This window comes from Maniola jurtina, chromosome 13 (assembly GCF_905333055.1).
Source record: "Maniola jurtina chromosome 13, ilManJurt1.1, whole genome shotgun sequence".
Taxonomy (NCBI): domain Eukaryota; kingdom Metazoa; phylum Arthropoda; class Insecta; order Lepidoptera; family Nymphalidae; genus Maniola; species Maniola jurtina.
The window spans coordinates 14,186,267-14,213,429 of NC_060041.1; the positions used below are offsets into that span (position 1 = coordinate 14,186,267).

At 34.9% G+C, this 27,163-nt stretch overlaps 2 protein-coding genes across 16 annotated transcripts in view; both read left to right on the plus strand.

Annotated features, from left to right (window-relative positions):
* LOC123871244 (uncharacterized protein C1orf198 homolog) overlaps nucleotides 1-27,163 on the plus strand; it is a 504,106-nt gene that overhangs the window by 447,835 nt on the left and 29,108 nt on the right. The gene's annotated exons all lie outside the window — the stretch shown is intronic.
* The window catches only part of LOC123871224, a 69,411-nt gene continuing 55,469 nt past the window's right edge, over nucleotides 13,222-27,163 (plus strand). For 14 of the 15 annotated variants that reach the window (XM_045914880.1, XM_045914893.1, XM_045914889.1 and 11 more), the window contains exon 1: nucleotides 13,222-13,337. The gene's annotated coding sequence lies outside the window, so the exon portion shown is untranslated. Of the gene's footprint in view, nucleotides 13,372-27,163 lie in introns of all 15 variants that reach the window. The other variant, XM_045914881.1, reaches the window with a different exon arrangement.

The window sequence follows — 27,163 nt, forward strand, 5'->3', positions numbered from 1 at the left end:
AAAATACTGTCCCAAACTGCCCTTGCCGGAAATCGAACGTGGGACCTCCTACTTACAAGACCACAGCGTTTACCACCGCGCCACTGTCAATATTGTATCGTCACGTACCGTCAGCGTCATGTGAGATCACAATCAAACACTCTACTTGCATCGACATAACGAATTTACACATTCGTTTAAATATATAGGTAACACAACATTTTGAAAGTGTGTAAACAATGGAAATGAACCCAAAACCAATAAAGCCTTGCACTGATGTCTCGTGGTGAGCAAATAATAATGCCCTCCTGACCGAATTTCTGTCTGTCTGCCCATCCGCACTTAGCTAGCGTGGTAGACTTTGGTCTTAACCTTTCACATTCTATGAGAAGTCCCATTTTTAGGGTTTCGTACCTCAAAAGGCAAAACGGAACCCTTATAGGCTCACTTTGTTGTCTGTCTGTCTGTCTGTCTGTCTGTCCGTCCGTCCGTCCGTCCGTCCGTCAAGAAACCTAGTGGGCCAACTATACCAAAACAGATTTTTATTTATTTTTATGTATAATCGTTTTTGATTTATCGTGCAAAATGTTGGAAAAAATACCCGAGTACGGAACCCTCAGTGCGCGAGTTTGAGTCGCACTTGGCCGGTTTTTAGTTTGTAGTGGGCCGACAATTTTAAAACTCAATCTCAGCGACTAAACAAATAGTTTTGATTCACTTGACGGGTCCTGACAGAGACGACAGTCAGACAGACCGACAGACAGACAACGAAATCCTATAAGGTTTCCTTTTTTCTCTGGAGCTACGGAACCCTAAAAATAAAACCGGTCAAGTAGGTTCCGTAAGTACAAAGGGTCCGTACAATCATTGAAGTTATACCAGTATTTACCTACTTTTTAATTTAAAAAAAATTGCATCTCGGCCATTTTGAATTTCGACATATTCTTGGTTTTTTTTAACCCCCGACCCAAAAAGAGGGGTGTTATAAGTTTGACGTGTGTATCTGGTGTATCTGTGTATCTGTCTGTGGCATCGTAGCGCCTAAACGAATGAACCGATTTTAATTTAGTTTTTTTGTTTGAAAGGTGGCTTGATCGAGAGTGTTCTTAGCTATAATCCAAGAAAATCGGTTCAGCCGTTTGAAAGTTATCAGATATTTTCTAGATCTAGTTACTGTAACCTTCACTTGTCGGGGGTGTTATAAATTTTTAATTTACACTTGTTAATATTGGTTGCTATAGCGGCAATAGAAAAACACACTCTGTAATACCTACCTATTACGGTTAATGAGATATATTATGTAAAACCGCTGACAGACAGACGGACAGACACGGACGTTCGGACCGCGTCGAGAATTTAACAGGACTCTCTCCGTCACTCGTTTCATACAATCGTAGTTCCAATTTCATTTGAATATTAAGCAACCAAAGTCCATGAAATTTTGCAGACATATTCTAGAAACTAATATCTGTGTCTGTGGTGTTTTAGATTTTTCTATAAATATGTAGTTTTAAAATTACAGGGGCTCAAAGATTTGTATGAAAATTTTTAAGACCGCGTAACTTTGAAACCGAATATTTTAACAGAAATCTGGAAAACCACAGACATAGATATTAGTTTCTAGAATATGTCTGCAAAATTTCATGGACTTTGGTTGCTTAATATTTAAATGAAATTGGAACTACGATTGTATGAAACGAGTGACGGAGAGAGCCCTCTTAACAATAGTGTCACACAGAAAAAGACTAAGTTTTATTTTTCATTTAAGCGCTTTAATAACTTGCTGTTGGTGTACCGAAATAAAATGAAATAAATAGAGTCCCATTGACATCCTTCGGTTCCAGAACCTTAAAAAACCAGTGGAAATTAACCCAAAACATGTATGACCTTGCAGCTCATGCCTGTAGGCACGTGGTAGGTAAATACGACTGGGAATTTCTCTCAGCCTTGCCTTAACCTCGTCTGTCTGTGTGTGTGTCATCCAACAATGAATCATGTGTGGGTGTTCGTAATAATACTATTGTCAGTTGTGCAACTTTGGAACGGATTAGTTTTTAATTGACTATTTTGTGCATCGTGCATCGTCTTGAAATATTCAAGGTTGGCTATCGGTTTTCTTTGGTGTAATTTTTGAAAGCTTTTGCTCTTATAGAGTTTGACTTGGGCTGTATTGTAGTCAAAGTTTAGTGAATTCAATAATATCTTCCAATATGTGTTAAATTATTGGAATATGAATTAAATAATAGCTTTCGAACTATGAGAGTTTAGTTTCAATGAATCCTGTAATTATTTAGAACCAAAACAGGTCTAGTAGTATAATAGATAATTCAATAAAAAGCAAAGTGGGTTTCACATGAATTCATACCTCTATGATCAAAGTTAAGGGTATATTCTAAATTTAACAAAATAATCATGATTTTAGTTTAGTTTACCAAGTACGCAGAAAAGCTTAGCATTGGAAGACCCCCATACTATAACGCTGTCTGCGAGAGCTGGTGGATGGCAGTGGCGCAAGACCGTGTGTAGAAGTTCCTGCTAATGGACCTATGTCCCTAAGTATGTCAGCTGTAGACATCTATCGGTTGATAATAATATTTAGGGTTCCGTCCCTCAAAAGGAAAAACGGAACCCTTATAGGATCACTTGTTGTCTGTCTGTCTGTCCGTTCGTCGTGTCTGTCAAGAAAACCTATAGGTTACTTCCCGTTGACCTAGAATCATGAAATTTGGCAGGTAGATAGGTCTTATAGCACAAGTAAAGGAATAAATCCGAAAACCGTGAATTTGTGGTTACATCATTAAAAAAATTAAAATATCTTTACGGTTTTTTTAAAATTCTTATACAAGTTAGCACTTGACTTCAATCTCACCTGGTGGTAAGTGATGATGGAGTCTAAGATGGAAGAAGAGCTATGGCAGTTTTTATTAAACCCATGTTCCTTTGGTTTCTATACGGCATCGCACCGGAACGCTAAATTGCTTGGCGGCACGGCTTTGTCGGTAGGATGATTACTAGCCATGGCCGAAGCCTCCCACTTTGATAATGATGTTATAATGTACTTTACCCCTTTAATCATGCAACTGGACCTTAGATAAAGTTTATCTATTAGTTGTATCTAAATTAGCACTTGACGCGTTTAATGTGAATTAGGACTAACGGTTATGGTCTATTAAATCCTTACTAGTATTATATATTCAAAAGTGTATCTATTAAAGATTACCCCAACCGGGATTTGACCCCGGAACCTCCCACTTACAGACTATATCTCACAGTAGGTACCTACCTCAGAGGTCAATGTAGTTAGTTAGTTTCATCCTTGGTTCGCCCGGAACTTACATTGGGTATTTTGGTGTAACCTTAAATAAATTTCTCCGATAACTACCTCCAAGTATATGCACCTATAGATACCTACGTGAGATGCATCACAACCGGATAAAGGGTCATGGCCGATTTAAGATTTAAATTGTGTTTCATACAACTTACCGCCTCCCTCATGTTTCCTGGCTATTTCTTTTTTTTAAGTTTTACCTGATTGTATCACTACTAATATTCCATCTAAATGCAAAAATGTGTTTGTTTGTTAGTTTGTCCTCCAATTACGATGCAACAGAGCAACCAGTATTTTTTTTGCATGGGTATAGTTGAAGATCTGTAGAGTGACATAGGCTACTTTTTATTCCGCAAAATCAAAGAGTTTCTACGGGCAGTTCAAAAAACTAAATCCACGCTGACTAAGTCGGAGGCATTAGTTGGTATAAAGGAAATTGCTTCTGTCGATAATCAAACCCGGGACCTTCACTTTTAAGACCACTGCGTCAACGAAATACGTCAAAAAATTACTGTACATTATTTTGTAGAGCAATTAATTTTACTAATTCTGCTAATAAAGTTTCGTCAGATTAACATTGAAATTAAAACCGCCAAAAATCGTCATACACAGTACGCATTACAACGAATCGACCCAGGAATTCAAAAAATAACTGACTCAAAACCTTTCAAAAATAAACTGACTCATCGACCGCAACGAATGCCTGTTTATGTTACACATTATACATCCTAAACTGACCTTCGATGATTTCTGACTCAGAAAATATACCTATGACAACTGCTTACATTGTATATGATTATGCAAATTCTCTATCTCATTAGGGTTTATTTTACAAAATTAAAAGGTAGCTAAATCTATTAGTAAACAAAAAAACACAAACAAAAAAATCTGTAATGAGGAAATCCATAATAGATCCAGAGTGACCGACATACATAGCTCACCGAATTAGCCAGCTGAAGTGGCAATGGGTAAGCCATGTCTGCCGCAGAACGGATGGCCTCTGAGGCAGACGTGTTCTGGAGTGGAGACCGCGTATCAGCAAGCGCAGTGTGGGGCGACCTCCAACCCGCTGGACTGACGACCTCAAGAAGATAGCGGGAAGTGGTTGAGGAAGGCGGAGGATCGTATGTGGTGGCGCGCTCTTGGGAAGGCCTATGTCCAGCAGTGGACAAACAGGCTGATTGATTGATTGAAACCTATTTATCACACTAATATTATAAAGGAGAAAGTTTGTATGTGTGTGTGTGTGTGTGTGTGTGTATGTTTGTTACTCCTTCACACAAAAACTACTGGACGGATTGGGCTGAAATTTAGAATGGAGATAGATTGTACTCTGGATAAGCACATAGGCTACTTTTTATCCCGGAAAATCAAAGAATTCCCACGGGATTTTTAAAAAACTACATCCACGCGAACGAAGTCGCGGGCATCAGCTAGTAAATAATAATTTGAAAAGGATAGGATACAACTTAAAGCTATCCTCGTCTGATTACTGTACAAATAGATCATGCCCGTTTGGGATGCTACTCCAGCTTAGCAACCCGTTGAGCTCTTACGTATTAATATCCTGTAAAACATAAGCTTGATCATTATGAGTTAAGATATTAGCTCTAAAATAACAATAGAACATGGACCTTTAGACCTCTTGACCAATAAATAACAAGCGGCTATTATGCTAGTAAAACAATAAAGAATTTATAAGATCGAATTGAAATGGTTCCACTTTTCTTTATAGCAGTGAATTAGCATTTTTATTGAACGCCCAAAATGGTATCACGGGTTTAAGGGCTAGTGTACATTTTGAAAGTTTATGTTAATTTTTATACTCGAATAACATTCCCCCAATTAAAAACACTTGCTTTAACGACGGAGGAAAACACCATGAGGAAACCTGCAAGCCTGAGAGTTCTCTATGTTGTTTTCAAAGGTCAGCCAATCCACACTTGACCAGTGTGGTGGATACGGTCTTACCCTTTCTCATTCTGCGATAAAATCAAGAATCAATTATTCAAAGTAGGTATAGTTGTACTCCTTTTGATGGTCGAAATTGTTAAACTTGTACGATAAAGTGGTGATAATTAATTACGTTACTTAAAACTAAAGCTACGAGGGTTCCAAACGCGCTTAAGTCTGAGAAGAGCCCACAACAAACTCAGCCGGGTATTCTTTTTTTTTTATTAACACCACTAGATACGATCCGTGTTCAGTGCAGCTGTGCAGTAATTTTTATGGAGTCTAAGTATGATATAAAATCTAGCGACCCGGCTTCGCACGGTAAGCATTATTACTATTTTCGTGGGAATCTCTAATATTTTTGAAAATAATGTAGCCTATAACACTCAGGAATAATGTAGCTTCCTACTGGTGAAAGAATTTTCAAAATCGGTTCAGTAGTTCCAGAGATTATTTCCTATAAACAAACTTACAAACTTTAATCTATGTTATTATATTATGCTTCTTCATAAATGCTATTGCAATACGCAACCGAACAATAGCAATGTAAATAAATTATTTATTCGTTCTAGTATTGATCGTCGAAATCATATAATTAGAACTACGAACTAATGCTATGATATTATATGAAGAACCGATGTCATACCCGAGCCAATCATCATAACCGAGGTCAACGTATTCACAAATCAAAGCTCACTGAACGGGAGATTATAGTGTCTCTCAGTTTTTTTTTTAGAATAGAATATAATATATAATAGGGTGGGGTGAGGTAAGGTAAGGCGGAGCGGAGCGCAACGGAGCGGAATGGAGTGGAACGGAACTGAATGGAATAGAATAGTAAACATTTTATTCAAATAAACTTTTACAAGTGCTTTTGAATCCTCAAAATAATTCTCCATTGATTCGGAATGCGATTATAAGTTTATTGGTCCCTTATAGTAGTCAAATAGGAACTCATAGGGGTCGAAATAAATTATATCATTATAACAGCATCTCATTGTAAAAAATATTTCTGAAAAATAAAGAGTTTTGATTTTTTCCTCCTATACTTCCCCCATGTTTTTACACCATTTTTAAAGAGTTTTCCCACATCTTTTACAGCCTTCGAAGACTTTTTCTATTTCTTTTCACTCTTTTAAGAAACTTTCAAAAAAAAAAATCAAATTCAAAATATTTTTATTCAATTAGACTTTTAAAAGTTCTTTTGAATCGTCAGAAGCATCTACTTTCCACTGTTTATTGTAACTTTTAACACCAAAACAAGTATTTCTAGCCACACCCTTTTATTTTATAGGAAAGAAACCAACACGGATAAATCACTCATCGGATCAATATAAAATTTAAAAATAAATTGAGAAGTTAAAAGTCACGTTTTATATTCTGAGCTAAAACCCGAATAAAATTACAATAAGTGTGAAAATAATAACGAATACAGGTATATCGAAGCGCTTAGGTACCTATAGCAAAGTCATATAATTCAAATCTAAATCCTTTTTTTGAAGTCTATAAAATTTTCGCGTCTCAAATTACTTTGCTAACAACATTAGTATGCAAACGACATCTAAGATTAAATTAAGCTCATTTACATAAATATGTATTCAATAATTAGTGCTAGAAACGTCCAATAAAAAGGATAAAGTAAAATTCTACATTTTATTTCATGAAAAGTAAAATAAAACTTTATAATATAATTATAAATGCAAATTCAAAATATTTTTATTCAATTAAACTTTTACAAGTGCTTTTAAATCGTCAAAATAATCTACCACTGGTTCGGATTGCCGTTCCTACCGAGAAGAACAAGCAAGAAACTCGGCGGTTGCTCTTTTAAAGTATTCAGATAAGATAAGATACAGAAGGCAGTGAGAGACTGCGGCTTGGGTTTAACCCACCCCGCTGCTAGTGGGACCCATTTTACTTTCGTTACTTTAGTTTTTCCTTGTTTCTGTTATTTCTCTTTTGTTGCTGTTATTTTATTTTTTTGTTATTTTGTTATTTTGTTTCTGTAATTTTTTCTGTTTCTGTTATTTTTCTGTTTTTTCTGTTATTTTACAGCGGCACCTTACGACTTGTTAAATTTCATGATTCTAGGTCAACGAGAAGTAACCCTATAGTTTTTGATTCCCTCGAATTGACAAACACGGCAGACAGACAGATAGATAGACATACAACGAAGTGTTATGATTGTGAAAGTGAAAGAAAGAAAATCCCCTAATAAAGTATATCTTCTGTGTGCCTCCGCCAGGGACGAATTTTTCGTTCCTCATTTTAAAGGTTTTTCATGCGAGTGTGTCCTCCCCTTAACCCGATATACCATGGGACCCGGACGCATAACTCGCGTAGGCGCCTCGCATACTTCGTCAAGGACTCTTAACCGACACACTTACTATTGACTGCTTCTGCTTTTTTAGCTCTCCACTAGATGCCTAGGTCTTGATGAAGACTGAAACAATAGACAGGAAACCAGCCCCTAAAATACCAAAGCAAAGAATAGTTTTATTCTAATTATTGTAATTGTGTATCAATTTTGGACTTGCTTTTACACAAGTTCAAAAATCTATTAAAAATATGCTGCTAGAAAAGCATATTATACTATTGAAGATTATTTAAATGATAAAAGAGCGTTGATTTGACTTGCAGCTCACTCCAGCAATGCGTGGGACTTCAATTACAATTCAATTAATTTTATACATGGCATAGGTAATATTGTGTATCAAATCTTTGAAAAGAGCAACCGCCGAGTTTCTTGCTGGTTCTTCTCGGTAGGAAAGGCATTCCGAACCAGTGGTAGATGCATTTGACGATTTAAAAGTACCTAAGTACTTGTAAAAATCTAATTGAATAAAAAATATTTTTATTTTATTTATTTTATCAGAAAAAGTTGTCTTTACAGTCACCTAAAAATCTTCTGAGTAATGATCAAATCGTCTAGAACAGACATCAAGGCTTGAATGATGATATGATGATTTTCAATGATGATACGCATATACCTACTCTGAAAAGTTAGAGGTGCGTGGCCGGAATCGATCCCCGACCTCTCGAACGAGAGGTGGACGTGTTAACCACTACGTTATCACGGCTCTTAATTATCAATTTACGTTAATCTTTTCTTTCTCATCTATATAAGGATGCAAGCGAAAGTGCGAATTAACGAACAACGAAAATGGTCTCGTTACGTCATAATATACTAATTTTGGAAACTGTTATCGAATAATAAAGTAAATATTAAATATATAATGTCTAAATGCAGAAATAAGACCGTGTTTTATTAATTCTTAAATGAGGGAATTTTGATCCTGAATCGACGATATTATGTCACAGTCACTAGTCATCATAATAATGCACTATGAAATCTATGGGATTCATCTAAGGCTACCTAGCGTCAAATGTAGGGTCATTGGACACCTGCCAGTGACGTCGAAGCCTCGACATTTAGTGACAAATTCCCTAACACTGTCGTCAAGCATAATAATATTATGTTGTTTCCGCTTCCACGATAATTAGGGTTCCGTACCTCAAAAGGAAAAACGGAACCCTTATAGGATCACTTTGTTGTCTGTCTGTCAAGAAACCTATAGGGTACTTCCCGTTGTCCTAGAATTATGAAGTAGGTAGGTCTTACAGCACATATACAGGAATAAATCTGAAAACCGTGAATTTGTGGTTACATCATTTAAAAAAAAGTTAAAATATGATTCAATTTTCAAAGTAAGATAACTATACCAAGTGGGGTATCATATGAAAGGGCTTTACCTGTACATTCTAAAACAGATTTTTATTTATTTTTATGTACAATAGTTTTTGATCTATCGTGGTAAATGTTGGAAAAAATACCCGAGTACGGAACCCTCAGTGCGCGAGTCTGACTCACACTTGGCCGGTTTTTTTTTTCATACTACACATATATAAGTACTAGCTTATGCCCACGACTTCGTCCGCAGCCCGATCCGTCCAGTAGTTTGAGCTGTGCGTTAATAGATCAGTCAGTAACCTTTATTAACCCCCGACCCAAAAAGAGGGGTGTTATAAGTTTGACGTGTGTATCTGTGTATCTGTCTGTGGCATCGTAGCTCCTAAACTAATGAACCGATTTTAATTTAGTGTTTTTTATTTGAAAGGTGGCTTGAACGAGAGTGTTCTTAGTTATAATGTAAGAAAATCGGTTCAGCCGTTTGAAAGTTATCAGCTCTTTTCTAGTTACTGTAATCTTCACTTGTCGGGTGTGTTATAAATTTATTTAGATATCATCAAAAGTTTTTCATTCAAAATGAGTCAACAACTTTGTAGGGATAAGAAAGGTAGAGACCAAAGGGGTATGGGTTTAATAAAAACTGCCATACCCCTTCCAGGTTAGCCCGCTTCTATCTTAGATTGCATCATCACTTACCACCAGGTGAGATTGCTTGCACTTACTACAAGGGCTAACTTGTATCTGAATATAAAAAACTTCAACTTTGAGTAATTTCTATCAGAATTCAAAGAATCATGAAAAAATGTTAGATGTAAGTATGTACTGTTATTTCACGAGAAAGGACGATTTTGGTTTTTTGCAGTAATAGTTACGTTGGTAAGTACTTATTATCACCGCTGATCACTGTTGATAGTAGGTACTATTATACAAAAACAATACGATAATTTCAGTTGTTTACTATTATTTATTACAATCAAGCGTTGCAACAGTCATAATAATGCACTAATTGTTAGGTACTGCAATGCCGTTAATTGATAACTTAATCAAGCTAGGTACTAGGTAATTAATTTTAACCACGTTTGACCTAGAGTTTATATCATCAACGGTTTCCTGTAAATACTAATAAGTACTAGATAACTTCTTATTTCTTTCAGCTCATGAGTGAATAGGCATATTTTAGGCAACTCTTTATATGAGTGAATAAGCATCTTTTAGGCAACTCTTTGCATGAGTGAATAAGGATATGAGTGAATAAATAGGCATCTTTTAAAATAAATTAAATAAAATTTATAAATATATACTTTTTTTTTTCTGACCCTATTATACACAGAAGTCCTTAAACAAATGTCCATATAAGAAGTTAGTTAGTGTGTTAGTAACAATAATTCCTTATAATTATGTTAGTAATGTTCCGTATAAATTATGTTAGTATATATTATGTTTAGGCAACTCTTTACATGAGCGAATAGGTAAGCATCTTTTATGCAACTCTTTATATGAGATAATAAATAGGCATCTTTTAGGCTGCCTACTCTTTACATGAGTGAATATAGGCATCTTTTAGACAAGCGCGCTCCATCCTATACATCTCATCATTGGTTTTTATTACGCATTAAATGATGCCCGCGACTTCGTCTGCGTTAGTTCCGGGTTTTTCAAATCTCGTAGAAGCTCTTTGATTTTGTGGGATAAAAAATAGCTTATACCCGTCCCCAGGATGCAAGCTAGCTCTGTAACCACATAGATGATGACTGCAACTTTATAGGCGTGGATATAAGTTTTTGAAAATCCCATGTCAACTCTTTGATTTTACGGGACAAAAAGTAGCCTATGTCCTTCAAAAGTTAGAAGTGCGTGCCCGGGATCAAACCTCCGTCCTGCCGAATAGGAGACTTAGGCCATTACAGGTTTTGACTCGTCTATGTATACTAAGCTAAAATTTAAAAATATCCAGATGACCTAATATCCTACAAGTACCTACCTATTATTCTATACCGAACCGCACTTGGGTAGAATTTAAAATACTTTGCGTCAAATCTGAATAAAGTGAGTCTAGATTACTTATCAGTGTATAAAAAATATTTTTTTCCCTTCTACTAAACTTGAAGCTTCTATTAGGAAACGCGTACTTATCTTCCCTGCTATTATTGATAGACTAGAATTTATAGAATAGAATAAAAAAAGCTTTTATATTCAAATAAACTTTTGCAAAGTGCTTTCGAATCGTCTCTTGAAACTAAATCAAGGCTATACCTAAGAAAAATAACATTGGCGTGGACATAATTAAGCCCAATAGTGGATTGTAATAATGATGACAAAAATGAAAAACTAGCTTCTGTTCGCAACTTAAAGTTTTTTAAATTCCTCAAAAAACCCATTGGTTTCCCGGGTATTCTATCTTCGTCCCCTGGATAAAAATTATCTTTGGGGCTTCCGTTTTAATTAACCCCCGACCCAAAAAGAGGGGTGTTATAAGTTTGAGGTGTGTATCTGTGTATCTATCTGTGGCATTGTAGCTCCTAAACTAATGAACCGATTTTAATTTAGTTTTGTTTTTGTTTGAAATGTGGTTTGATCGAGAGTGTTCTTAGCTGTAATCCAAGAAAATCGGTTTAGCCGTTTGAAAGTTATGAGCTCTTTTCTAGTTACTGTAACCTTATCGGGGGTGTTATAAATTTTTAATTTACACTTGTTGGCTGAGTAGTTAAACTAAAAACTGATAAAACCTGCATTACCACGGGTTCGGAATACAAATTCTAGCAAGTAGACACCGGGAAGAAAGAGTTTCTTCAAAAGCTGTAGGTATAAGTAAAGATAGATCTTCTGTGAGATTATGTTGTAGTTGGTAGGTATACAAACGACTAATTATAATATTTTTAATTAATGATTTTGCAATATGGTGACATGATTATCATTATAAAGGTGGGATGCTTGATTCATATTATTATTTAATTAGATTTGTTTTTTTTTTCAACGTAAATGACATTTATTTTAATTAATTTTATGGCAATGTCTATTAATTTGTTACACTGATTTATTATTTTTACTAGCTATAAAAAATGACCTATTCTTATGAAATGAAATCACCAAGCATAATTTAAATGCGAAAGTGTGTTTGTTTGTGGGTTTATTGGTTTGTTGATTAGTCCTTCAATCACGTCGCAACGGATTTAGTTGATATAGGTATATCTTCTATCTTTATACTCATACTTATCTTTATATTGCATCAGTTTTCTGACTAAGTAGGTAGTTCTTATCGATAAGACAGGATAGGATAGGAAGGGTAAATTCAAATTCAAATTCAAAATGTTTTTATTCAATTAAACTTTTACAAGTGCTTTTGAATCGTCAAAAAAATCTACCACTGGTTCGGAATGCCATTCCTACCAGAAAAACCAGCAAGAAACTCGGCGGTTGCTCTTTTCAAGTACATTTTCAAAAGTTTATGTCAAGTACATATTCCGACCCAGTGGTAGATTCATTTGACTTTTCCTATTTCCTTGTAAAAACGTGCATTAGTTACTATTCGTCTTTATTATTAGTCGACTTTTTAAAATTCCATTACAAGTTAGCCCTTGACTACAGTCGCACCTGGTGATGATGCAGTCCAAGATGAAGCGGGCTAACTTGGAAGGGGTACCTATGGCAATTTATTAAACACCCCTTATAGGTTTTTACCCAGCATCGTACCGGAACGCTAAATTTTGATAACGCTAGATTTTGCCGATACTAACTAGCTACGGCCATAGCTTGTCACCGAACAGAGACAATTTAGAAATTATAAATTCCCAAATTCATCATCACTAACCCATCGCAGACTCACTACTGAGCACCGGTCTCTTTTCAGAATGAGAATGTTTTGACCATTTCGGTAGGAAATGCATTCCGAACCAGTGGTAGATGCTTTTGACGATTCAAAAGAACTGATAAAAGTCTAATTGAATAAAAATATTTTGAATTTGAATTTGAATTGTCTACCACGCTCACCAAGTGCGGGTTGGCAGACTTCATACAGTTTGAGAATATCACGGACAATCTCAGGCATGCAGGTTTCCTCACGATGTTTTTCTTCACCTTTATATCAAGTATTATTTAATTACTTTATCTCCCAAATTAATTAAATAATAATTTAATGATATTTTCAGTGTATTTTACTTAGATGAAAATGCTTGGCACACAGAGACGTCGCGCCAAAGGTCACCCGTATTTCAAAACGTAAGTATATAAGAATGGGACAGATGCATCATATGGTTGTTACTGAACCGGCCGCGGATCACTCGGAGGTGAAAAAAAAAAAAACATTCGTGACGTCACAGAAATATTAAATAAAGGGGATTCTGTGTTTTTAGATCAGTGCTGTGTAGTGTGTGAAACGGAACGCTTTATGTGAGTTCTATATACTATTTTTTAATATACACGCGTAAGTCTGAAGTTTTTTTTACATAGTGATTCATTTATCTGATGATGCGAAAAATATTTATTAGGTTTTATTGATTGATGCATGTTAATTAGCTAAAAAATAAAATTTTGTTAGGAGTGTTTAAAGTTTTTGTATTTTGTATTTTTGAGTTTTAGAGAGTCTTCAACTGTAATTTTAACATGAATACTTGTAACGAAGCTTTTTAAAATATTGAAAACTTTGCTTTTGCTAATTTATACGTTACTCTTGATTTTTAATAATACATAAGTATACATAGTAAATGGCATTTTTGTTGTTATAAAAATATTATTAGGTATAATTATTACTGATGTTGGAGGTTTTAATTATATTTAAGCTAAAATATAATCTTGGGAATTCATTGTATACCCATATTTAATTTTATGTAAAGTACAAATAACATTTTAAAATCTAATAATCTAACTTTGTAATATTGCCAAAATATCAAATCAAAGAAATGTAAACCACGAAAACATTAAAAAAAATTCGAGCGCCCGTTGAAGTCTTTATAATGAAAGAAATGAATCATTACGTAAAAATTGCTGACTATAAAAATATGCTTTAGTGATAAGGATATTTTTATTAGTTTCCAAAATAATTTTCAGCTAAACTAGATGTTATTAATAGAGAATAGGTGTTATCGTAGCAATACGAAGAATTTTATTTGTGTTGTATATTTTTAGAACTTATTTTTTTTATTCTCTCATAATATGATCTGTATATAAAGGGATATAATATATGGCCTCTCTACATCTTGGTTTCCAAGTTGTATCAACCAATATATGCCCACAGCTGCTGGGCATAGGTTTATTGTAGATTTTTCCATACTTCTTACCCGCAGCGCCTGTCTTCTTTTTACATAGAGGGGAGAACCAGCTAAGCTTTATTAGCCTCAATAACTTAACTGATGCTATTACCTAGAATTAAAACAAACGACCTTAGTAAGAATCCACGAGCTCTAATCATTACAAGCTATTGCCCAACACAGCTTAAATTAGAATAAAGATGAACCTTTTTTGAACATAATATTCCAGCTAGTGAACATATTCTAAAATCTAAACTAAATCAGTTAATTTAGTTTCGTTTTTGCCTCCATCTCACCTTATCTCTTCAATTCTACTCCTCTAATTTCTTCTATTAATTCCTAATTACTGGGAGACATGACCTCTTTTATTGAATCACTAATGGCTCTACCATTTTAGTTTATTGAGATACTAATGCGGTAGATATACCTACCTCTGAAATTGCCTCATCTAGTGACAAAATTAGGTTTGGCTAATTTTTTGCGCGGAAAAGCCAATATTTTTGCCCCCATTCCATGCGAGCGTGCTTTGTGCAGTAGTTAGATTAGGCTAGCTAATACTTTTATTGTAACGTGTTTTTTTCATATCCCTAAATAGTTTAGTTTTTGAGATAGCCCCCGTCACAAAAATGGTCAAAAACTGACAACTTTGATGGCCCCCCATTTCTTTAATTTTTAAGAAAAATAAAAAATATATTTGTACTCTACTCAATGGGCAAAAACAAACAAGGATATCTCACATGCTGGGGTAAAAAAAAACCGTCTCCTTTTTCATGTATGGGAGCCCCCCTGAAAAATAATTTAATGGAACTTCTAATTCAATATTTGGTTTCGAATCAACATTCTACACCAAATATACCAGTCATTCATTTCATCTACGAGTTAGAGACCTATGACCGGCGAACGGACAGACACACAGCAGCAGAGTGACATTAATGGCCTCGTTTTTAACCTTTGAGTACGGAACCTTAAAAAAAACTTTTTTTATTCAAATAAACTCTTACAAGTGGTTTTGAAGCCACTATTAGTTTTGGTGGTATAGTTTTAAATGTATAAATCAATCTGTTGTTATAAGCAAGTTGTCTAAAGGTTTCCATAGTCAAATTATTTGGCATTTCAATGTAGATTCAATATAAACTTGATTCTTGCCACAATACTTGGCTATAGGTAAAGTAAACAACTTATGTATGTTAGTATTACGCGAGCGACCATAAAGTAGGCGGTGGGTGGAACTCGATTCTTGAGACAATGTGAAACAATTAACGATTCGGACTTGACCGGATTGCGGTTATTTCATTCTTATTACAAACTTGTAACGATGATACTCTACATTTGAACTACGTAGATACCGATTACATTTCATAAAATGTACAGACAAGTGTAAATTAAAAATTATAACACCCCCGACAAGTGAAGGTTACAGCAACTAGAAAAGAGCTGATAACTTTCAAACGGCTGAACCGATTTTCTTGGATTATAGCTAAGAACACTCTCGATCAAGCCACCTTTCAAACAAAAAAACTAAATTAAAATCGGTTCATTAGTTTAGGAGCTACGACGCCACAGACAGATACACACGTCAAACTTATAACACTTTTTAAATAATTGAAGAGTAATTGAATAATTGAATAATTGAATAGAGAATAATAGAATAATAATTTAATAAATTAATTTACGAAGAAGCGTAAAAACCAAACAATAATTTTAAGTTAAAATATCGCGATCAACTCTTAGCTGGCCCACTACTGAAGAAAAGTTTCCTCTCAGAATTTAGGGCCTAAACTTTAGGCCTCACGCCACCACGCTGGCCAAGTGTATATTGGCAGACTTTAGGTAGTAGGTACACACCTTTTAGAACAGTATGGAGAACTCTCAACCATGCAGGTTTCCTCACGATGTCTTCCTTCACCTGTTTAATTTCTTAAAACACGCACACACCGAAATCTTAGAGGTGCGTGCCCGGAATCGAACCCCTCGACAATTTTGCAAGCCGCCATATTAACCACTGAGTTATCTGCTTTTTATAATCGTACTAGATTATCCCCGCGACTTCGTCCGCGTGGATTTAGGTTTTTCAAAATCCCGTGGGAACTCTTTGATTTTCCGGGATAAAAAGTAGCCTATGGCTAATCTAGAATATTATCTATCTCCATTCCAAATTTCAGCCAAATCCGTCAAGTGGTTTTTGCGTGAAGGAGTAACAAACATACACACCACACATGCATACACACAAACTTTCGACTTTATAATATTAGTGTGAAGTTACTTATAGCTGATAAAAAAACTTAATCCTTTAATTAGGTGGGTACCATAAAATTATCTTAGCACTTTCGCTGGTAAAGGATATTAAACAGACGGACAAAATAAACATCGTTTTATTATACATAAATTCCGTCCTTATGAAACGGTGTGACATCATGCGGATGCAAAGTTCGGTAACAATCATGTAAATAAGCGTCTATGTATATATACTGGGAACCACGCCAAATATGAGCCATGCTTTAGATGACTTTAATTACACTTGTGACGAGATCCTGTTTTATGCATACTTAATAAAATCTATAGAAAGAATTCTTATCCGAAGTCACGTTGGTGCCGATTCTGTTGTCTTTCTCTGAACTAAGAATTCTAAAAAAACTAATTTTAGAGAATAAGCATCTTTTTCTTTTTAATTTTGCTTAAAAAGGACGGAACATGGATTCTACATTTATAGACTCTAAAGAGTGCACGCTACAAACAGTAGGCACGCGACTGGTAGCTAAAGTCACGACACGAGGTTTGACAGTTCTAATGCCCTTTTTAACCCCCGACCCAAAAAGAGGGGTGTTATAAGTTTGACGTGTGTATCTGTTTATCTGTCTGTGGCATCGTAGCTCCTAAACTAATGAACCGATTTTAATTTGGTTTTTTTTTGTTTGAAAGGTGGCTTGATCGAGAGTGTACTTAGCTATAATCCAAGAAAATCGGTTCAGCCGTTTGAAAGTTATCAGCTCTTTTCTAGTTACTGTAACCTTCACTTCTCAGGGGTGTTATAAATTTTTAAACTTGTCTATTTATTACATTTGATTTGACAGACAGACACATTTTCGTATTTATAATATTACTAGCTGATTCCCGCGACTTCATCCGCGTGGATTTAGGTTCTTTGAAATTCCGTGGGAACTCTTTGATTTTCCGGGATTAAAAGTAGCCTATGTAGTAGTATTATGCAGGGTATATAATATAATCTATCTCCATTCCAAATTTCAGCCAAATCCGTCAAGTAATTTTTGCGTGAAAGAGTAACAAACATACATAATATACAAAAACTTTCGCCTATATAATATTAGGCGATTAGTGTGGTTCTGATTCAAAAGAACTTGTAAAAGTCTAATTGAATAAAAATATTTTGAATTTGAATTTGAATTGATTTGAACCGTAGACTGCAAAATAAAATTTAGGACCTACTAAAAGAATTTAAATAAATCCTAGATGGTTTTTGAAATAGTTTCTTTTAAAGCGTTGTTTGTATCAAACGTACGAAATAGGTACCGATATACCAGTGTAGAAGGAAGCAAGTGTTTTTCTCATGGGCTATGAAGCCACAATTGTAATGCTTGAGCTTGACCTTGTTAGGCAGAGATAAATAACTAATTAATAGTACGTCGTAAACTGAGTATCTGTACGCCTAGTACGACTTTGTACATCTCCACAACGTTGATAGATTTCGATTTTCGTCCATCGAACTGTTTTAAAGTCAGATCAAATCGGAACTATGGTTGATTATTTTAAAGTCATTTAGTGCTTTAACGGTGAAGGAAAACATTGTGAGGAAACCTGCTATCCTGAGAGTTTTCATAATGTTCTCAAAGGAATGTGAAGTCTGCCAATCCGCCTTTGGTCAGCGGGTCAAACCCTTCTCATTCTGAGAGGAAAATCGATCAACATTGTCTATTACAAACTCATGCTAAGCTTCTGGACATCTGAGAACATGCGTTTTATGAAGCGTTTATGACCGTAGGTACTTAGATGAATTTTCCAGCAACTACTTTGTTAATAGACTAATTTATTGTTTTTTCCAACTTAGCACTCAATTTTTTTTGCGACTGCATTAATTAGGTTTAATAGTGCTTTAATTAAGTAAAAGATAAGAAAAATAACATACTTTGATATTATGACGTCATGTTATTATTGTAATTTTAATTGTAGTTGCATAATATTTTGATTTACTCCCAGCAAATGCTTCAAATTAACAACTTTAGAACTAAAACAACTCGCATTCAAGCACAAAACAGTTCGATATTAATCAACAGTATAGTTTAAACCACTTTAAACGACTTATGAACTTCAGAAAAGTTTTTAAACCAAGCCAAGTATTATTTTAATAATGTATCCCCCACAAACAGAGAAATTCAGAAAATACACCCGAGAGAAGCCGGGATTTATCAGATAGCCTTTTTTATATGTACTTAAATCTATGTAAATTGCAAGTCAACGAACAGGCGGGTCACGTAATGTTAAGTGATTACCGTCGCTGAAAATTTGCAGCAACGGAGGAATTGCCAGGTTTTTTGGATTTATTGATCCGTCCTTTGAATATGATAATATTTATACATCCATGGGTTTGGAACGCCCTTCCAGCATTCAGTTTCCCTTCCAATTTTATACCTAAAATATATATATAGGTAGGTAGAGGTACCCTAAAGTCAAGAGTGAATAGTCATCTTCTAGGCAAGCGCGCTCCATCTTAGGCTGCATCATCACTTGCCAGCAGATCTGATTGCAGCCCAGCGCTAGTCTTGAAATTAAAAAAATATCTATCGATAAAATAATATGTCGATACTATCGATAGTCGATACCGTGGGGTCATTACTAAAGCCCAGTTGTACATCCTTTCGTAACTTGTCACACCGAATTATTATGAAAGTTCGCGAGGTATACGTAACTGCGAGGTAAACATAAGAAATATACACACGGGGTCGAAGTTATATTGATGTCTTACTGAAAATACGTCTTTCTGGGTTAAATACCGGGTTTGATAAATCTTGGTGACCCCTCTGGCGCAGTAGTAAGCGCCGTGGTCTCAAGTTCAATTTCTAAGTCAAAGTCAAAGTCAATTATTCAAATTGGGTGCTATTGTACACTTTCTGATTGTCAAACAATGATGTAGCAGTGATAATTAATTACGTATGAGGGTTCCAAACGCGCCCAAGTCTGAGAAGAGCCCACAACATACTCAGTCGGTTTTCCTTTTTTTTTTATCACCACTAATATCACCACTTCGGGGCCAATTTCGAAATTATTTTTTCCTAAATCGCCTCTGGTCTGATCTGGCGGAATGCTTCGGCCGTGGCTTAGGACAGATCGTAGTCAAGAGTTAACTTGTAAAAGAATAAAAAAAAATCATATACCTTAAGTCAGTGGTTCCCAAAGTTGACTGGGCTACGACTCATCTGATTTAAGTTTACACACTCGGGACCCACCTCTAGGAAATTTAAGCGTTAGCAATATTAATAAAGGACTTTTGAAATAACAAACTGTTTTAATACAATCTTTTATTACTTAATTATATAAATTTAATGGGAAGGATGAAATTGTTTCCTATGTTTCGCCATTACAGTTTTGACATCAACTTCAACTTTAGTTACTTTTAATCGCAGTGAGTTTGATAAGTCCAGTTTATTTCGGTATTTAGTTTTAATTCGGACGGTTGGCACTATAGGCAGGGCCCACTCAATATTCGCTCGCGACCCACCAGTGGGTCGCGACCCATAGTTTGGGAAACCCTGCCTTAAGTAATTTCACCCTCACCATCTAGGTGCTTGGTGCACTTTAGCTGCCCGTTGTCAGATCTTTTTTCCACGCATATATTATGCAAGCTATGGAACCGACTCTATTCGGCGGTGTTCCCACTAGATATTTAAAGTGGGGTTATTCTTAAGGGGCGGATCAACAAATTCCTGAAAAACCAACAACGTATTGGCGGTTCCTCAGGAGCTGCAAATGTTTATGGGCGGTGATAATCACTTAACACCAGGAGACCCTAAGTAGGAACTAGGAACTCGTTTGCTCGCTCTTATAGAATTTCGGTAGTGTATATCGCAAGTAGTTCTATATACCTACTTAGATTTGCCGGTTTTGGTGGATTTAACTGTGTTGTAACTTGTGTATCAAACTCAAATAACTTATTCAAATTGGGTATTATTGTACACTTTTTGATTTTCAATTGTGGAATTTGTAAGACAATGACTTGACAATGATGTAATGATGATGGAGGATATACATAAAACAAGCCAATTGCATCATAAAGGGATGACCGCCTATCAGCATTATCATATAAGGCAATAATGTAGGCCACACACTGATTCAAGCCTATTAATAACTTGCTAAACAAACATTCACATTTTATAGGCTAATATGGTTAACTGAATGTCGCACGCGCATTGATTATTTATATTATCATACTAGCTGATGCCCGCGACTTCGGTTGCGTGGATACTATAGGTTTTTAAAATCCCGTGGGAACTCTTTGATTTTGCGTGAAAGAGTAACAAACATACACACATACACACAAACTTTCAGTTTTTTAGTATTAAGCACACGAGTAGTGTGGTATTATTGTGTCATAATATTAGTGTGATAGAGTGATTAATCTGGTTGCTAACTGCAACTTCGTTCCTGTGGACAGTTCGTATCATCACCATCCTTATCAACCCATCGTCAGCTCACTACTGAGCACGGGTATTCTCACAGAATTACAAGTTTTTGGCCACACTGATCAAGTGTGGATTGGCAGATTTCACACATCTTTGACAACATCATGGAGAACTCTCAGGCATGCAGGTTTCCTCAGGCTGTTTTCCTTCACCGTTAAAGTTAGTTAACGCACATAACTCCGAGAAGTTAAAGGTGCGATCCCGGGATTGAGCCCAAGATCTCCTGAATAGGAGACGAACGTCTTAACCACTAGGCTGTTACGGCTCTCAGTCAATCATAATAACTAGCTATCAGTCAAACATTAAACATAGTATTAAAACTTAATTTGGAAAGGCGTCCACCTTGTATGTAAAATAAAATATAAATGATTGTTAAATTCATATTCTGATGCAAATCAAAGAAAATGATCTAAATAACAAATTTTATTTACGAAATGTATCAATAATATGATGAAAAATTCGATTTAAATGCGTGAAGGTTAAGGAATTATCATAAAATGCTAATAAATGTGGTAACTGAATGGAGAGATGTTTTATTAGTTAGGACATTGATCTATATAATATTATTAATATTAATATATTTTAATTGAAACATTTCTTGCTCTACATAAATATGGGCGATGTATTGTATACTTTATAGCTGCTATGCATAATTGGTTAAAATAAATATGTTGCTTTATATAATATAACCAGTTGAACTAATATTATACTTAACAGGATTTTCAAAACCAACGTTTGTTTTGGAAATTATTTAAAAAAATCCCTTTAGGCAAGGCTCCGAAGATACTGGCAGCATTCCCCCTTTGAATGGCTAGACTAATTCTTTGTCCGAGGTAGCTGCCAGCTCTCGCTGCCAAAGTATAATAATAGTGTGGAAGTATGGATGAGTGGTTTATTTTGACGAAATCACTTGAATAATTGTATTGTATTCTATGCTAGTAGTGATAAATTGATCCTATATTTTTAACCACCAATATGATATATGTGATATTTTGACAAGTACCTTTAATAGAGATCACGAGTTCGACCCCGGGTCGAGACATTTCAACCCGATACCGATATGTTGTACCTATGTTGGTGATGAAACTGCACCAGGCTTATGGTCTAGTTGTTTGTAGGTCAACAGCGAAATGGAAATTAGGATAATTAATTATCCGATTCGTTAATTATAGATAGGATTTTTTTATCTTTCTGATAATCTACACTAATATTATAAAAACGGGTCAAGTGCGAGTCGGGCCTCGCTCTTTTAGGGTTCCGTACGTAATATAATGATCATCCTATTTTGGGTGTATGAAATAATATTTCTTTTCCGATCTAGAACATTGTAATAAACCGTGAAAGGAAAACCCAAGAAATGTTCCTATGTTTCCTCACAACTTACAAACTATTTTATAAATCATTGTTTTCAGTATTTTTTCTTTAAATAAAATAGGTATATGGTACATAATATATTGAAATTTCATATTCCTAACTAGTTTAGATTTTTTGATAGCCCCTGTCACAAACACGGTCTAAAACTGACAACTTTGATGAACCCCCATTTCCTTTTTTTTTAAGATAAAAAAAATAAAAACAAAATTTTTACTCTACTTAATGAATTCTAAACAATAATACCCCACATGCCTAGGATAAGAAAAAAACGGGTTTTGAGTTCGGGTTAACGTTTTACACCAAATAGCAATATTTCAGATATTTTGTAACTTATTTCGTCTGCGAGCTCTAGAGACCTGTGAAATGATCCGGACAGACAGATAGAAAGACAGCAGAGTGACATTAGTAGGGCTCTGGTTTTACCCTTTAGCTACGGAACCCTAAAAAGGTAGGCTTGGATACAGGGGGTAATCTTTGGAACTAATTCGTAAAAGACATCTCGAAGTTTCCCGAATGCTGCCCAGCCGAGTTGAATTCGGAAATTAATCACTTTCAATAACAAAAAATATTCTGATTGTTATCGGTGTAAAGTAGGTAATACCTAAAGTTCATAGTTCTCTAGGTTAAAGGTCGACTGACCTAAAACGCATGTTATACAATATTATTATGTAAACTGATGAAAAATTACATTGAAATACCTAATACTCTCATGCAACGGTTTTGTTTTTGACTCTTGCAATAGATTGTTTTGATGACGACATACTTCATCGATATTCAATAAATCTTCATCATTATCTTCAGTCTATAGACGTTCACAGCTGGACATAAAATATGTAGCCTAATTAGTGTAGTTACAATACAATGTTGCTTCACCGCCTAATAAGAAAGCTCAGAGTCAGAGTACTCAGCGGGCGATGGAAAGAGCTATGCTTAGAGATTCTCTGCGTGATCAAATCAGAAATGAGGAGATCCGTAGGAGAACCAGAGTCTGCCATAGCTCAATGGGTTGCTTGTAAAGTGGCAACGGGCAGGGCGCCTAGTTAGAAGACCCCACAGACTTTGGAACCCAAAGGTGCTAGCATGCGACCTCGCACCGGAAAGTTAAGGGTTGGAAGACCAGCATTAGGTATCCAGGTGACATCAAATGAGTAGCCAGGAGTCGTTAGATTCAGTTGGAGTGACCGTGGCGTTTGGAAGCCATTACAAGAAACCTCTGTCTAGCAGCTGCTAGTGGACGTTTACCTATCGGTAAATAATGATGATGATGATGAAAGAGCGCCAACACACCTCTTCAGCCTTCCTTGTCAAGGTATTTCCCGCCTTTTTAACCCCCGACCCAAAAAGAGGTGTGTTATAAGTTTGACGTGTGTATCTGTCTGTGGCATCGTAACTCCTAAACTAATGAACCGATTTTAATTTAGTTTTTTTTGTTTGAAAGATGGCATGATTCAGAGTGTTCTTAGCTATAATTCAAGAAAATCGGTTCAGCCGTTTGAAAGTTATCAGCTCTTTTAGTACAAGTAATAGTAAAAGAAGTAACAGTAACTATACTGTAACCTTCACTTGTCAGGGGTGTTATAAACTTTTAATTTACACTTGTACGTTAATATGTTTCGGTCTTGTAAAAATACAGTAGGTACAAGCAGATAACAAAAAATGCTAATTAATACAATCTAAAAGTTAACCGTTTAAGCATAATTAAAATCTTCCTTAAACTTATTCAAATTTTTATAATAAAAATGTAAACAATTTTTTGATATTTTTTTCAATATTTTCAAAATAATAACAGACAAAACAATTAGGTCAAGAATTTAGTAATAACATTATTGTTAAAATTGTGTTTTCCAAGGTTTTTCTTTACACTTACATATATATTTATTATTACTTCAAATCAATTCTTATTGAAGTGAAGTGAAGGGTGATCTTCTAGGCTAACTCGTCTCACTTTAGGTCACATCATCATTTTCCATCAGGTGTTATTGTGGTCAAAAGTGTGCCCTAGAGTAAGTAAATAAAAATAAAATAACTATTTAATTATTATTTTTCGTTTTCCTGTAATATATTATATTATAGTATTATATTAATTATTATAATATACTTAGTATAGAATCATATAAATCGAGCACATTCTGAGGATGTTTTTAAATATTTATTTCAAAGTTAAGTGCACTAAAAAAATTGTAATCTTAACACAGATTAAACACAAAAAAAAAATAGACAAATTGGGTAAAGTCATAAACCGTGATTGTACGGTTATTACTACGGTTATCGCAAATACAATCGCGCATTAACATGAGCAGGCGTTATTAATGATCTCCATGCAACGAATTAATTGCGTTTAAATGTTTAGTGAATCTTTTTAACGGGTTGTAACCCAAAAAAAATCGAAAAAAATTACACAATATTGTATTTTTTACGTCTGCCATAAAGACGTTTCCTTGTTATAGAATAAAAAATTAGGGTCATTCATTCATGTTATTTTAAACGTCCATTTTAAAGGTGAGTTTATACTACACTTAGGTTTTTATATGATATGGTATATTATTAATGTTCATTTAGAAAAGGTTATGCCGTGGCTTCTTACTATACCGAAACTTAACTTCTAAACCTTTACAAATAAGTAAGCTGTAAATATCAGTAACATACTTTTTTATTAGCACCTAGGTGATAAATGAAATTGTTGAAGCCAAAAATATCGATAGTACTACTTTTTTAATACTATAGCCAACGCCCGCAACTTGGTCCGCATGGATTACACAAATTTCGAACCCCTATTTTACCCCCTTAGGTGTTGAATTTTTAACCCTCGACCCAAAAAGAGGGGTGTTATCTGTGTATCTGTCTGTGGCATCGTAGCTCCTTAACGAATGGACCGATTTTAATTTAGTTTTTCTGTTGAAAGGTGGCTTGTTCTTAGTTTTATAAATTTTAAGTTATTAAAAATCTTTTCTTAGTCATAATAACTACCTATCTGCATGCCGAATTTCAGCCCATTCCGTCCAGTAGTTAGAGCTGTGCGTTGATAGATCAGTCAGTCAGTCAGTCACTCTCCACAATCAAAGAGTTTCCACGGAATTTTTAAAAACCTTACTCCACACGGGCGAAGTCGTGGGCATTAGCTAGTAGGTAATAAATATTGGTTTAGTGCTATCTATAAACGATATTTAAAGTCTTCCGGCTATGGAGACAAAACAACCTTCAAATTAAATATGTAATGCTAATTTTCTCTATAACAAACGATGAAACATTTTTATCCAACCTTCGCAGCGTCTTCTACGACGCGCTAAACTTTTACATCACTAAGGAATTTCGCTATTACCCAATCAAGCTTACATTTTTACATACGCATCCTTGTGGGTAGCTATTTTTCGGAGTGGCTGGTTTTACATAATAGTATTTTATATTTGTTGCACTTATAACCTACTTTTTGAAACTATTCAAATAGGAAGTTGTGACTATAGGTAAGTATTGTCTTCTAAAATTTAAAGAGGTGTGCTTTCAAAAATCCGTATGTATTATGTTCGCGACTCCTCCCCTCTGTCTCTACTTCGATTTTGATCTTTTTTTTCGTTAGCATATTGGCATACTTTCAGTAAAGTTTTAGTATTTAATTTCAGCATTGTTTTTTCCATCCTTGCTTATTTACAGTTCTCTTTTTAACCCCCGACCCAAAAAGAGGGGTGTTATAAGTTTGGTGTGTGTATCTGTGTATCTGTCTGTGGCATCGTAGCTCCTAAACTAATGAACCGATTTTAATTTAGTTTTTGTTATTTGAAAGGTGGCTTGATCGAGAGTGTTCTTAGCTATAATCCAAGAAAATCGGTTCAGCCGTTTAAAAGTTATCAGCTCTTTCCTAGTTACTGCAACCTTCACTTGTCGGGGGTGAACTAAGTAAAATCAGTACATAATAAGTCAATGTTTAGTAATTAATTTCAGCCGTCAAACATACTCTATCCATTGGTCCATTCTTCAAAATATCTTTACTACGTATTGAGCTTAGAATTATTATGAAGTGATGATTATGAGCGAGGTTGCATCAGACTCAAGTATAGTTAAAGTTGTCTATCAAGGATATATCCGCCAAATACTATTAAATTATTTTCTTTTATATGTTTTGGCCTTCCCAGTACAATAGCTATTATTATTTGTCAGACGATCGAAAACTTCGTATTTTCGGAATTTCATTGACGCAAACAAGTTGTAGCGATGTGCCGGACCTTGTGGCGTAAAACTAGTGATGCGAATGAGGCTCTTATCGATATTATGATTTAATTTATTATTCAGAAACAGTTGATTATTCAAAAAAATAAAAATAAATCATTTATATTGCCTGTTTCGTCAAGTTCTTACACAACTTAAGTTACACATTTAATTTAGCTTATCAACCTTTATTTGCCGAAATAAATCTCGAAATCACAAACTAAAATTTAATTTATTTATTTTCAGTAGACAACTGAGCCTTAATTTTATTCGGATTTCGATTTCAGCATAAGGAGGGTTTATGAGGATGTTTAACAGGGCTCTCTCCGTCACTCGTTTCATACAATCGTAGTTCCAATTTCATTTGAATATTAAGCAACCAAAGTCCATAAAATTTTGCAGACATATTCTAGAAACTAATATCTGTGTCTGTGGTGTTTTAGATTTTTCTAAAAATATGTAGTTTTAAAATTACAGGGGCTCAAAGATTTGTATGAAATTTTTTAAGACCGCGTAACTTTGAAACCGAATATTTTAACAGAAATCTGGAAAACCACAGACATAGATATTAGTTTCTAGAATATGTCTGCAAAATTTCATGGACTTTGGTTGCTTAATCACACTAATATTATAAAGGCGAAAGTTTGTATGTGTGTGTGTGTGTGTGTGTATGTTTGTTACTCTTTCACGCAAAAACTACTGG